This window comes from Pygoscelis adeliae, unplaced genomic scaffold (genome assembly GCF_000699105.1).
Source record: "Pygoscelis adeliae isolate BGI_AS28 unplaced genomic scaffold, ASM69910v1 Scaffold4, whole genome shotgun sequence".
In the NCBI taxonomy this organism is placed as follows: Eukaryota; Metazoa; Chordata; class Aves; order Sphenisciformes; family Spheniscidae; genus Pygoscelis; species Pygoscelis adeliae.
Window position 1 is genome coordinate 339,162 of NW_008824986.1, and position 11,144 is coordinate 350,305.

The 11,144-nt window shown below is 41.1% G+C and overlaps 1 protein-coding gene across 3 annotated transcripts in view; it reads left to right on the forward strand.

Moving 5' to 3' along the window:
- MICU1 (mitochondrial calcium uptake 1) overlaps positions 1–11,144 on the forward strand; it is a 116,983-nt gene that overhangs the window by 44,333 nt on the left and 61,506 nt on the right. The window lies entirely within an intron of this gene.

The following is an 11,144-nucleotide window of genomic DNA, read 5'->3' on the forward strand; positions in this document are numbered from 1 at the left end:
TAGGGAAAGGTAAAGACAGAAGGTGATCAAATACCTGGCGTCCCTGTCATTGGTGGCGTACAAGTGTTCTGGTTACCCAGGCAGCAGAGCGAGATTTTGCTTGAAAACAGGCAATTGGAAGGTAGTATTTTGCAGTTAGTTTTGATGCATAAAACTACGAAGTGTGTTGTGAACACTTGTTTACTTCTCCCCCTGCCACAAACCCAACGTCTGCTTTTCATGATTAAAAAAAAAGAACCCACAAACAAAAAAGTACATATATTCTTTGCAGAATATCAAATGTTTCTCCCTCTGATTTATGACAGTCTATTTTGCATCCGCTCACTTTCATCATTTTATCTTGTCAAGCTATCACACTCATCCCTTAGGCTTTACATAAACAAGATTTGTAGGGAAGAAATGCTGAATCCCACACTACTTTTGCTAATTATTCCTCTGTTCCTGAGCACTCCGCAGTCGGTTCTGATCACATTGGATAAAAGATTCAAAGGCAATCCCTTTGCTGAACTCAACTTTCTGTTCCTCTGCCCTTCAGCACCAAGGGCTTGAATTGCACTGCATTTGGATGTGATGGACACAGTCACCACACAGGGGTGTTGAAAACCCACAGTCGGCATTTGAGGTACCATGCTTGACTGTGCATCGTCATCCAGGCTCTTAGGATCTTGCCATTCAGCATGGTGAAGGGTGGAGAAGAGATAGCCTTTGCCTTATGCACTAACTACCTTTCGCTCTGACCTGTAGCAGAGTGAAGTTGCTTTTTATATAACTTAGAGATGTCGGTGCTGCACTTGGATGTCTACATGCTGTAGTTTGGATAGTCTGAAAGTGAGGGAGCAGATTTAGGGTACTGCAGTGGACTTTTCTTTATTGTTACCTTCTCCTGGGACCTATTTTTTCCACAGTCTAATAACACCCTAGAAGCAGTTTGCTCTGAAAATGAAGAAATAGAGGTTCTTGTTTGCTAGGCTGTCTGCTTAAAGACACCTTGGGACTGGCTAAATCTGGCTGTGGCTGTTAGGGTAGCGGTAATGTCCAGGTGAGAGGATAGTTCGAGGAGAGTATAAAATAAGTTGGCCTCGGCTCTCCCTTGGTAATGAAAGAAGCTGACAGTAGATTGATCTGTCTGATAGCATCTTGTTCTCCTTTTATTGCTTGCTTTGGGTTTCAGTTTAAAAAACAACACTGTTTTCACTCAGTCAAGCACCAACTGAAGTGCTGCAGAGCTGACCTTACTCATTTGAGTTGCACTTGCGTAGTAGCACCGGAGGGATAAAACCCTTTTGCATGTCTTCCTCCTTGCCTGTTTCCAACTACGTATTCCTCGTATTCCTCTTGGGTTATCAAAGCATCCTCTACCTGGAGATGACTTTCTGGCGCTTTGCTTTTGTGCATTGGCAGAGCTGATGAGCTCAAGCAGAAGGGTAAGAGGTCCATTGTTCCCCGAAGCAGCCTTACGAATGTCGCGCAGAGGTAATAGGACTTGTGGTACAGATGTGCACTCAAAAAGTAATAGGCCTGTTCACTGGAAATTTCCTCTTCATTTTTAAGGTGAAAGGAGTTTGTGAGCAGTCAGACACAAGCAAGCTGTGGTACTGAAAAGTACTGACAATCTGCAGGCTAGATCCCGGCTGAAGAGTAGAAAAGAGAATTAATTGTAGTTCCAAGCAAAGATGTATACCCAGGGTTGCATGCAAGTAATAATTTAGAAAGAGATTCGGTTAAAAGAATAGAACCAGCTGTGCAGTCAGTTGCATTTTAATTACATATTACAGGACAATGTTTATCAGTGTGAATTTTGAGCATGTATGTTTGAGATTTAAATGCTACAGCATTAGTAAGCAGCTGCTCTTTTCACAGAACCAATTTTATTTACATAAAACTACCATCAAAACAACTAATTGGCTGTCGTGCAGTGATCGGGACTGGTCTTGCCAACGGATTTTGTGATGTGCCTCTGTATTGTAACTGTGTCGGGTTTCTGAAGCATCTTGCTGTGCGTTTGATTGAATGCTATGGTGAGAAGACAATACCGGCTTTTTTTTCCTCTTCCTGCCCCTCCTTCTTCCTAGTGATAATTTATAGAGTTGATGGAGAGGGAGGTAAATGTTACTGCCTTATTAATGAGAAGAATGCTCCTGTAATTTGAGCCTAAATGCTTTTTCTTTACTCATTGCGAGACCAAAAACCCTGGAGACATTCATCCAGCAAAAACCGTTGGTCAGATCTGTTTGCCAACATGAACTCATACTTTTCTTTGACCTTCTGCTGGGCTGAGTGTGTAGGGAGGCAACTCTGTCCCTGGCTCCATTTTTGTCTAAGCGTGGTGGTTTCTCCCCCAGGGAAGCAAGCTCTGGAAAGTAGAGGAAAAGAGGCATTGATTACTATTCATTCAGAGTAGGAAAAAAATATTAATCAGTCTGCAGACATTTCAAAGTGTTCATATTGAGCCTGAACAAAAGGCTGATGTGAGAATAGACACAATCTAATGTGTAGCTCAGGGTGCTGTGGCGTGAAGCGTCCAGACCACAACTGTTCATTTGCTCTGTTTCCACTGTGTCTCTTTCCTCTTCTTGCATTTTGGCGGTGGGAAAGCGAATGCTTTTTTAACCCATCTGTAGGAGAAATACCTCGTGTTGACCCTTCTCTCGTCCTACCATCTTGAAAAGCATGCCTCTGGTTAGGAGGAGTGAAGTCCTATTTAATTTAAGACGTGCTGTTCCCCTGCTGTGTAATGTTTGTTAGCGCTTAAGAAAGGGTGCTTTTGAGAGTGATGTGGAGATGTTCTTTGCACATCTGATTTTCAAACTGAGGCATTGTGCTGTTTCATCGCTCACTGCTTGCATCTTGCTTAGCAAGCTGATAGTGATGAATAAGCTCTCACTAACTAGAAGTATCTTGGGACATATAATGTCGCATGAGCGTCATTAATGTTACATAAGTTGTAATACAGATTTTGTTTAAAATTTTCTTTTTTCATGCCCTCTCTGTTTACTTGATGGCTTTTTTGGCTTATGCATTAATGATTTGCAAGCTTAATCTCTCAAAGAAAAAAAGAAGCGATGCTGTTAGTGGTGTTCCTCTAAAGTGTGAGCTGCATATCCACCCTGTTCAGAGCAAAATCACGCCCTGTCACATGGGTCCTTTGGTGTGGTCCCTGTCCTGGTGAGCTGGTGCAGGGGAGCTCTCAGGTGTCCTGCAGCTGAGCTTTCAGCAGTGCAGCCTGATGTAAAGGTGGGAGCAGAGGCAGAAAATGGATTTGGTGGTTGCACAGCATAGATCCGTCTTTGTGCGGTTGGGTGTTCACACCGAAGGTAAGCTGCAGTGCTTTTAAGAGACCTCTAGCCTATTTAGGGGAAAAAAAAAACAACCCTAGATGGCTTATTAGTTTAATACAGAATACACTTGACTTGCTCTTGTTGTTCTCCTGTGGGGAAAATTTCTTGCTACTGCTTAATACGAACAAAAGCCTTCGAGCTACCAGCAACAGCTTACCCTCCTGCTGCCATTGCTGCAGTAAGTAATTATGGAGTCTTTCAATGCCCTCTAATTAAATTTATGAATTAAGTATTTCCTGCCAGCATTTATATTTACATCTCTAGATGTTTTGGGATGCCTGAGAGTAATGCAGAGCAATAGCAAAACGAAGGAAAAGGAAAATACTTCAGATGGTTTCTGTGCCTTTTCCTTGAGGGGCATTGTCGCTCTCTGGTTAGCAAGAAGTCAGTCCCTGCCAGAGGCAGTAGCGTTGCTTGTAGCCAAGAGGGTCTGCAGATGTTCAATTCCAGTCTTCATCACTTCACAAAAGGAAAGGCAGTTTGTACTTAAGCATGCCCACATGTTCTGGCTATTAACTTGTATTACAAGTTCGTTTTTCTGTTTTATTCTGGCAACTTGTTCAAAACTATATGTGCTTCTTTGTTGGTTTCTCTGATGTCCTCCATTGAGCTTGAAATGTAGGAAGGGAAGAATCAGGTAAGGGCCAGGAAAACATCTGAAACTCACTTCCACTGTATAATGCAGGCTTGTATCATGGACCAGTACAATGATTAGCTTAAACTACACTTACCTGCCAAAGCCCTGTAACTGGAGGTGTGTGTCCATTAAAGAAGAGCTGCTGGGAGTCAACTCAGGAGGAAGATTTCTTGCCAGACGATTTAAAGAGCATCTCAGGAGCACAGGAGCCTGAAAAAATGTGCTCAGGAAGGCTTTAAACTAAAGGGGGGGTAGATATAGACTAGATATAAGGAAGAAATTTTTTACGCTGAGGGTGGTGAAACACTGGAACAGGTTGCCCAGAGAGGTGGTGGATGCCCCATCCCTGGAAACATTCAAGGTCAGGTTGGACGGGGCTCTGAGCAACCTGATCTAGTTGAAGATGTCCCTGCCCACGGCAGGGGGGTTGGACTAGATGACCTTTAAAGGTCCTTTCCAACCCAAATTATTCTATGATTCTGTGATCCCCATGAAAAGGACTTGGACGTAGATGGACCATCCTTAGTACAGGATTTTCTGGTGGATTGAAGGATCTTGCTGCCTTATTCATTAGCCTGAATTTCTGGGGTCCTTTACTTTGTGTATGAGCTACGGCTGGAGCATGGGACTTCCGCCAGAGTGGCGTAAGCTGCCATAGACCCAAGCTTGCAGCAAGCAAGACGAGCTCAAAGTCCTGCTGTCTGTTCAGGAGTCAAACATCGGATCAGAGCTCTGAGCTCCTGTGATCTTTAAGTGCCCCTGAAACTTTCGTTCAAAAGGATGCAACTCTAAATGATACCTTAACAAAAGCAAGTTATTGCAATTCAGTAAATAACAGTGTAAAGTGCATGTGCAGTTGATTTACTGAGCCCGTTAACTGAGAAGGATACGCAGTACTTTCTCTAGCTTAGACACAATGAAAACAGGTGAGGAGTCTTCTAAATCCAACCGTACGACATGGTGCCAATGTCTATTGTGAGAGTGTTTGAAATAAATGAGTCCCCAGTGTCAGCAGTTTGAGCTGTTGAGTCTAGGTTATAGCTTGCTTGGAGATACCTTGAAGCATTCAGCTATCCTGGTCCATAATCCGTGTAGAACATCTCTGTCTAATTTCAGATTTCCTGCTTTAAATTCCTTCAGCTTCTGATCTTAGTGCAGGTAGTTTTTTACGTAATAATGAGGAAGCATCTTCTTGCATAGATAATAAACTTACGCTCATCTATACAAAAGTTCCTCTGATGTCCCCAAAAGTGTCCTAACGAACTGGAGGGAGACAATTCTTGCCTGTGACCCTTTGTGGAAGCAAGCAGAGATGCAGTTTATTGCAGACAATCACCAAATCTGAGCTGAGCTGACATGATTTTTCTCCTCTTGACATTCTTTGCTGCCACCAGTGCCTGTGTTTGTGAGTTTCTTTGCTCACTAGCTTTCTCCTCCCAGCTGAACTTGGTCCTCCCATTTGTTCTCGTTAGCAGTTTTGAGTTACTTTTGTGTTCCTCACCATTTTTTCCTGTGTGTGGTTCACTGGGACCTGTGCAGACACTGAACTTGCAATTTCTTCTCTTGGCTTGTTTTTAACAAAAGCGAATTTCATCAAAGAAAACGCTTAGTTGCTTCTAGCACAGGTAAATGCATGGTGCACAAACATCCTGGTGGACACCTGGGTTGCTTTACGTCCACGTACAGAACACGCTTCATCCTCCCCTACCTCCTCTACCAAATGTTTGTGGCCTATTTCAGTTTTGACAGAGCTCTAGCTGCTGTTATCTTTTTGTACCGCTAATTATGTTTCTCATCTTCACAGGGCTCATTTGGCAGATATTACTAAAATGTTCTGGTTGCTGTATGTCCTCTTTTATTCTGATTTCTAGGTACCTGGTGGGTGTTTCTTCCAGCTACTAATATCTCTGATACTTGTGTCTTTAATTATGGTTTGGTTTTTTGGTATAACCAAGCATTCCCTCATTTTCTTCCCTTTTCTAACCCTCTCCCCTTCCACCAGGATTTCTGGCAGGTACAAAGCAGACAGCATGTGCTTGGATTAGTTTGTGCTTCAGACCTCATAATATGCACTTCTCATGTAAAAGGGACAGTGTATGCTCACCCCTTCTCCCCACTCCTTTAAATAATCCTGAATCCTCTCCTTGATACTCAGCCTAAAGGATTTATTTCAGAATACTTAAATTTGGCTTAAGAGTACAGTCCTCAGGGTAACCATTAATACATGGCTTTATTAACGGGAACATCTCTGAGCAAAGCTCAAATCTCTATCTCCCTGTCCTACTATTGTCACGGTGTCTTTTGAGGCTTCTAACTTATTTGGCAGCTTGACGAGACTGCGATAGAGCTGGCTCTGTTGGAAAATGGCATTTTCCGCTCGAGGCCACGAAGTTAGTTTTGTTCTGTGAGAAAGGACAGGCATTTCTCTGGCCAAATGCTGTGAGGAAACGTCATGTATTTGAATGTGTGTAAGTTTAGGGAAGGTTTTTGGGTTTTTTTTTTGCAAAATTCCTTGAGTTTTTCAAGTTACATAACTATGTAGGGTGAACTATATTAAAGAATATTGTAGGAAGAAGATATTTGGATGCTATAGTTCATAAGATGGTTTCTAGGAAAACGAACTAGAAAGCAGAGGGAAGTTCATTTAGTATTAGTAAGTAAAGAGGGAAATGTACAGGGAAATGTCTGCCCTGTAACTTTGTGACGTTAATGAAATCCATAGGGGAAGTTAGCAAAAAATAAGCAGCTTGGTGACAAAGTGCCCTTAGTAGGTATATGCAGTCTTTTAGTCAGGAAGTGGTTTATGGGATCATTTTTGGCTTTAATTTCTTTGATAGTTTTGCTGGCTTTAGATTAATGTTTAATACTGAAGGGATACAAAATTGAGTTCTGAAAACTCTATCCTGGGGTAATGTGGAGTTAGTAGGGAGAAGGGGAGAGGGAAGGAGGATGGATTGAGCAGGATGGGAGGGAATGTTTTAGGAGATGCTTGACCTCACTGACTACAGAAGGAGGACAGGTCTAGATGGGAGAAGCAGGTGAAGAAAAAAGGAGTGAGAGAGTGGAAGGGAATGGCAAGATTTTTAGTTGTATCTTAATTCAGTTCCTTAAACCATTTGTGAGTGTGATGACAATCTCTAATTGTGAGTGTGATGACAATCTCTAATTACGTGATTACATGTGGTTTTTCCCCAAACCCCTTTCTCATTTGGTGAGTGATTAGCACTGAGTGTGTGGCCCCAACCTAATTGTCTGAGCCAATGTTTAATACTTGCTTTCTATACATAATTGTTTTTTTCCGCATGTACTTTCACACTGGAACTTTTATCGGAGAAAATGAGCAGCGTGCATTATCAACATCAGTTCATCTTGGTAATGCAGGCTGAGATGAGGGAAAGCAGTATCCTGACTTAATCTGGAGACCTAAACAGCCATTTAAGTTCAAAGGTGTCAAAAGTCTACTCATTTTAGAAGCGTGATTTGGACATCAAGGACCTAATTTTAATCCTCCCCCGTCAAATTTCCATGACGAATGCCACTGTGGTCCTACAGACTGTGATTTCATTACCCTGCAGAGGACTGAGACAGCGCAGTGGAGGGAAGCAGAAGTGTAGACTGTCCCTTTTCCGAGGCATTTCCTATTTGCTTTTCCAGCAGGGGTTTTTCCCTTGCATGAGTGGGTCTGCTGCCTGCGAAGGGTCGGGAAAGTCTCTGTCATTTTTTTTCTTGGTCGCACAGAATGCTGGCCTTGCGTTTCAGGTGCCGTTTGTTTTAAAGGTGATGAATATTTACAGCCTTGCTGGAAGGAGGGAATGGAGATTTCTCTTTCCAGTCTCAGGAGACCACCTGTAGTAATAATTGCTGCCTAATTTTTGATTCTCTGTACGTGTCCGAATTCAAATTCAGAGGGAGAGAGTATGCAGAACAACTTAATCCATGTCCAGCTCTGTATGTTTGTCCCCCTGTGTATATATACAGATAAAATAATCCCCAAATCAAAGGTTTTAAAAAACTCTTTATTAAACTATACTCTTGAAAGGTCATAAGCTGCAGTATTTATCTGCCAACAGTAGATTTTAAGCATTTTCCTATGCTAACACTCACCCACCATGATTTGCCATGCAGAATCTGTTTGCATTTGCTTGTGTTAGTATGTAGACTTCATAGTAAATTATCTAGAGCCACTAGGAATGATACTGTAAACTTTTCCACTGTAAAAAGAGGTTTATGAGTTTCAGAAAGTCCTTGTTCTGTTTCTATCGCAACCTTAAACACTTTTTTCTTATTTAGTGATACATAAAAAAGTGGTATAAAAAATCCCAGGCGGTGTGTCTAAAATAACATATTTTGCATCCACATTATAGAGCTAGCTTTAAAAAACCTAAATTCCTCTATTCTCCCCCAAGTCCTTTTTTGTCCTTGTTTCACGGTGTGGAGGGACCTCCCCTGCCTCTTTTTCCCTAACGGGCTTTTGAACATCTGGGCTGAAAGGCTCCATTTTTAAATCTGATTCTGAAAGGTTTTTTATTTCTGTATTTCAGTTTTCTTAATGTAGGTGCCAACGTGAGTTGTTGTGAAATCTCTAAATATGTGGCTTTGGTTCTTTGTATCTTCAAAAAAATGAGCAAAAATTAAAAATCTCTCTCATTTCAGAGCCTGCAGTTCAGCATTTTGATGCAGACTTCAAAGCATTAATATTTTTAGTTACCGTAGCAGGCTTCATTGCCTGCAGTTTTCACTGGCATTTCTTAAGGGTTTTCCCTTACCTATCTTGTGTGATAGACTAATACAGAGCATCTGCTGCAAATGCATTAGTCAGCGAGTGTCTCAGTATATATTTCCCCAGATTTTAAACAGTCCTGCTCCGGGAGGAGCTGTAGTAGTCCGTGCCAGCACGATGCTGTCCTGCAGGCTCTGCTGGACCAGGCAAATAGGAGCCGCGTCACTGCACGTTTAAATGTTGCATAGCGCTAATAAGATGGCAGATGCCAGCTAATATTTTCAAAGATGTCAAACAAAACGTGTGAGAGTTGCTAAAGAGTGTTTAAAATGCATTAATTAAATGGATTGTCCAATAAATTTTACTAAAAGATTTGTTTTCCCATCCTTAGAAGGATTCCTAATAGCTTTTTATTTATAGGGGTGCTGCCTATTGATTTAAGCGCAAGGTATCAAGCCATGTGGGAGCAGGACTAATAGCGCATCATGTCTATGCATACTGCGTAATGTTATGTGCACAAGTACTAATATGGAGGTTTTTTATCTTCTTAGAGAGATTTCAGTTGTAAAGAGACACGTATGCCAAAATTGCAATAATATGGAGGGTCATCTTTACCTTATAAAGCCAGAAAACTCAGAAACAAAGAAAGAAATTGTCCATATTAGGCAAACTTGTAACACAGATTTTTTGGAAATTCCTACTGTGGAAAAGAGAATATAACTTTTTAACACTGAACATAGAGCATTTTAACTTCTCCTATATGTCTACAGCTACCATAAAAGAAATACGTTAATAAGTGTCTTTTAAATGGTTTGCATAACTGAAGGTGGTCAGTTGGGACTGAAAGAGAATTGCTTTGCAGCAAGGTGACTTCACTGTTTGAAACATTCATGGGTTTGTAGTTGCTTACACAATACTGGTAACCTTAAAGTATTTCTTTTAAAAAGGAACAAACTGAGTATGATGACATTTGTCAATAAAAGATGGTTACGGTTCATCTAAAATTCCTTACTAATTTACAAAATTACTTTCTGGTTCTGGAGAAATACTCATTATCTTGCATGCACTTTGATATTTATTTTGTTGTCGTTTTGGAAGGCATAAGTCACTGTCGGGTGGTCACATAAGGCTGATAAATTCCTGAAGGTTTGGTGCATATAAGTACAAAGGTGATGTTGAAACATAAGTTATGTGAATAAATGTGCCGAAAGTGTGTTTTCTCCTCCAGATTGAAACACAAACTGTTGACTCTGAAGTGACTTACCAAGAATGTGTTCTTCCCAAAGTGGCAAATTAAATGCTGCTCATTAAGTAGTTTGTGAAATGCAAAATGAAGTGGAGCTGCGAGGATTTAGCTGATAAGGCTTTTCTTAACGTGTTAGGAATGCAAACACCAGCTTGGCACCTTGTGTCCGTCTCTGCCTTTGCAGAGAAGGCATCCCTTAACTTGTAAAACTACATCTTTTTTTCAGATTTGCATAATTAAGTATTAACATGTTTCACTCTTCACTCAGCCTTGGGAAAACAATTTTAAAATCCAAAATAAAGGTGATACTTGGTGAGGAATGGAAGGAATCAGTGGGGTGTTTTTTTTCCCCAAAATCCTTTGTACCTGGAAGCTGTACCATGTACTTGGCTCGAGGGAGGCTCCAACAGTAGATCAGTTTTGGGTTAGAATATATGAAGTTTGTGTTATGTCTTTGGGTGCTCTGTTTGCCTCCAGCCAGCCCGTAACACAAGTCTGGGGAGTTGCCTGCACATGGCATGCAACTTGGTTTCCCACAGCACACGGGTTTGGGGGAGGTTGGTCGCTGTTACTGAGATGTTCAACCCATGTTCTGGTGCTGTTTGTTGGGTTTGGAGCCTGAGTTGGAAAGGGCAAACCAACCTTTGTATTTTGAAATGCAATTACTTTTTTTTTTTTTACCTGTTGTCAATGTCTGGTATTGTAAGATAATCTGCCTGAATGCCTGTAAAAAGTTTTATTCCACTGAGACTGGACTGGTGGCTTTTCACTGAATTTACACAGCCATGCTTGTGCTGAAAGCAGTGGTACATTTGGATTTCTTTTTCTTTTTACATGTTAATTTGGATGTTTGCTTGTTTGTGTGCTTGTTTAATATGAATCTACTGCTTGATTAAAAAATACTTCATACTTGTAGACTGTTTCCCGTGGCTTGCTCACTCATGAATGCTCAGTTTTGAATGTTTTTCGGGCGTGCTGAATGATCTTAACCAATTACTCTGGTTTTGGGAATGGATTTAACATAGAAAAAATTCTTAAATGGAAGACATTTGACTGTTTTAACTGAGCACTTTGAGAATTAGCTTGTGTTCAGATACAAAAGGATGTGAAATGTGAAAGTTGTCCTGAAATTGTGTGGATAACTGATTTGTGAAGATGACATGTCTCTAAAAGAGGATGGAGGCTTGGAAAGGGTTTTTTCCC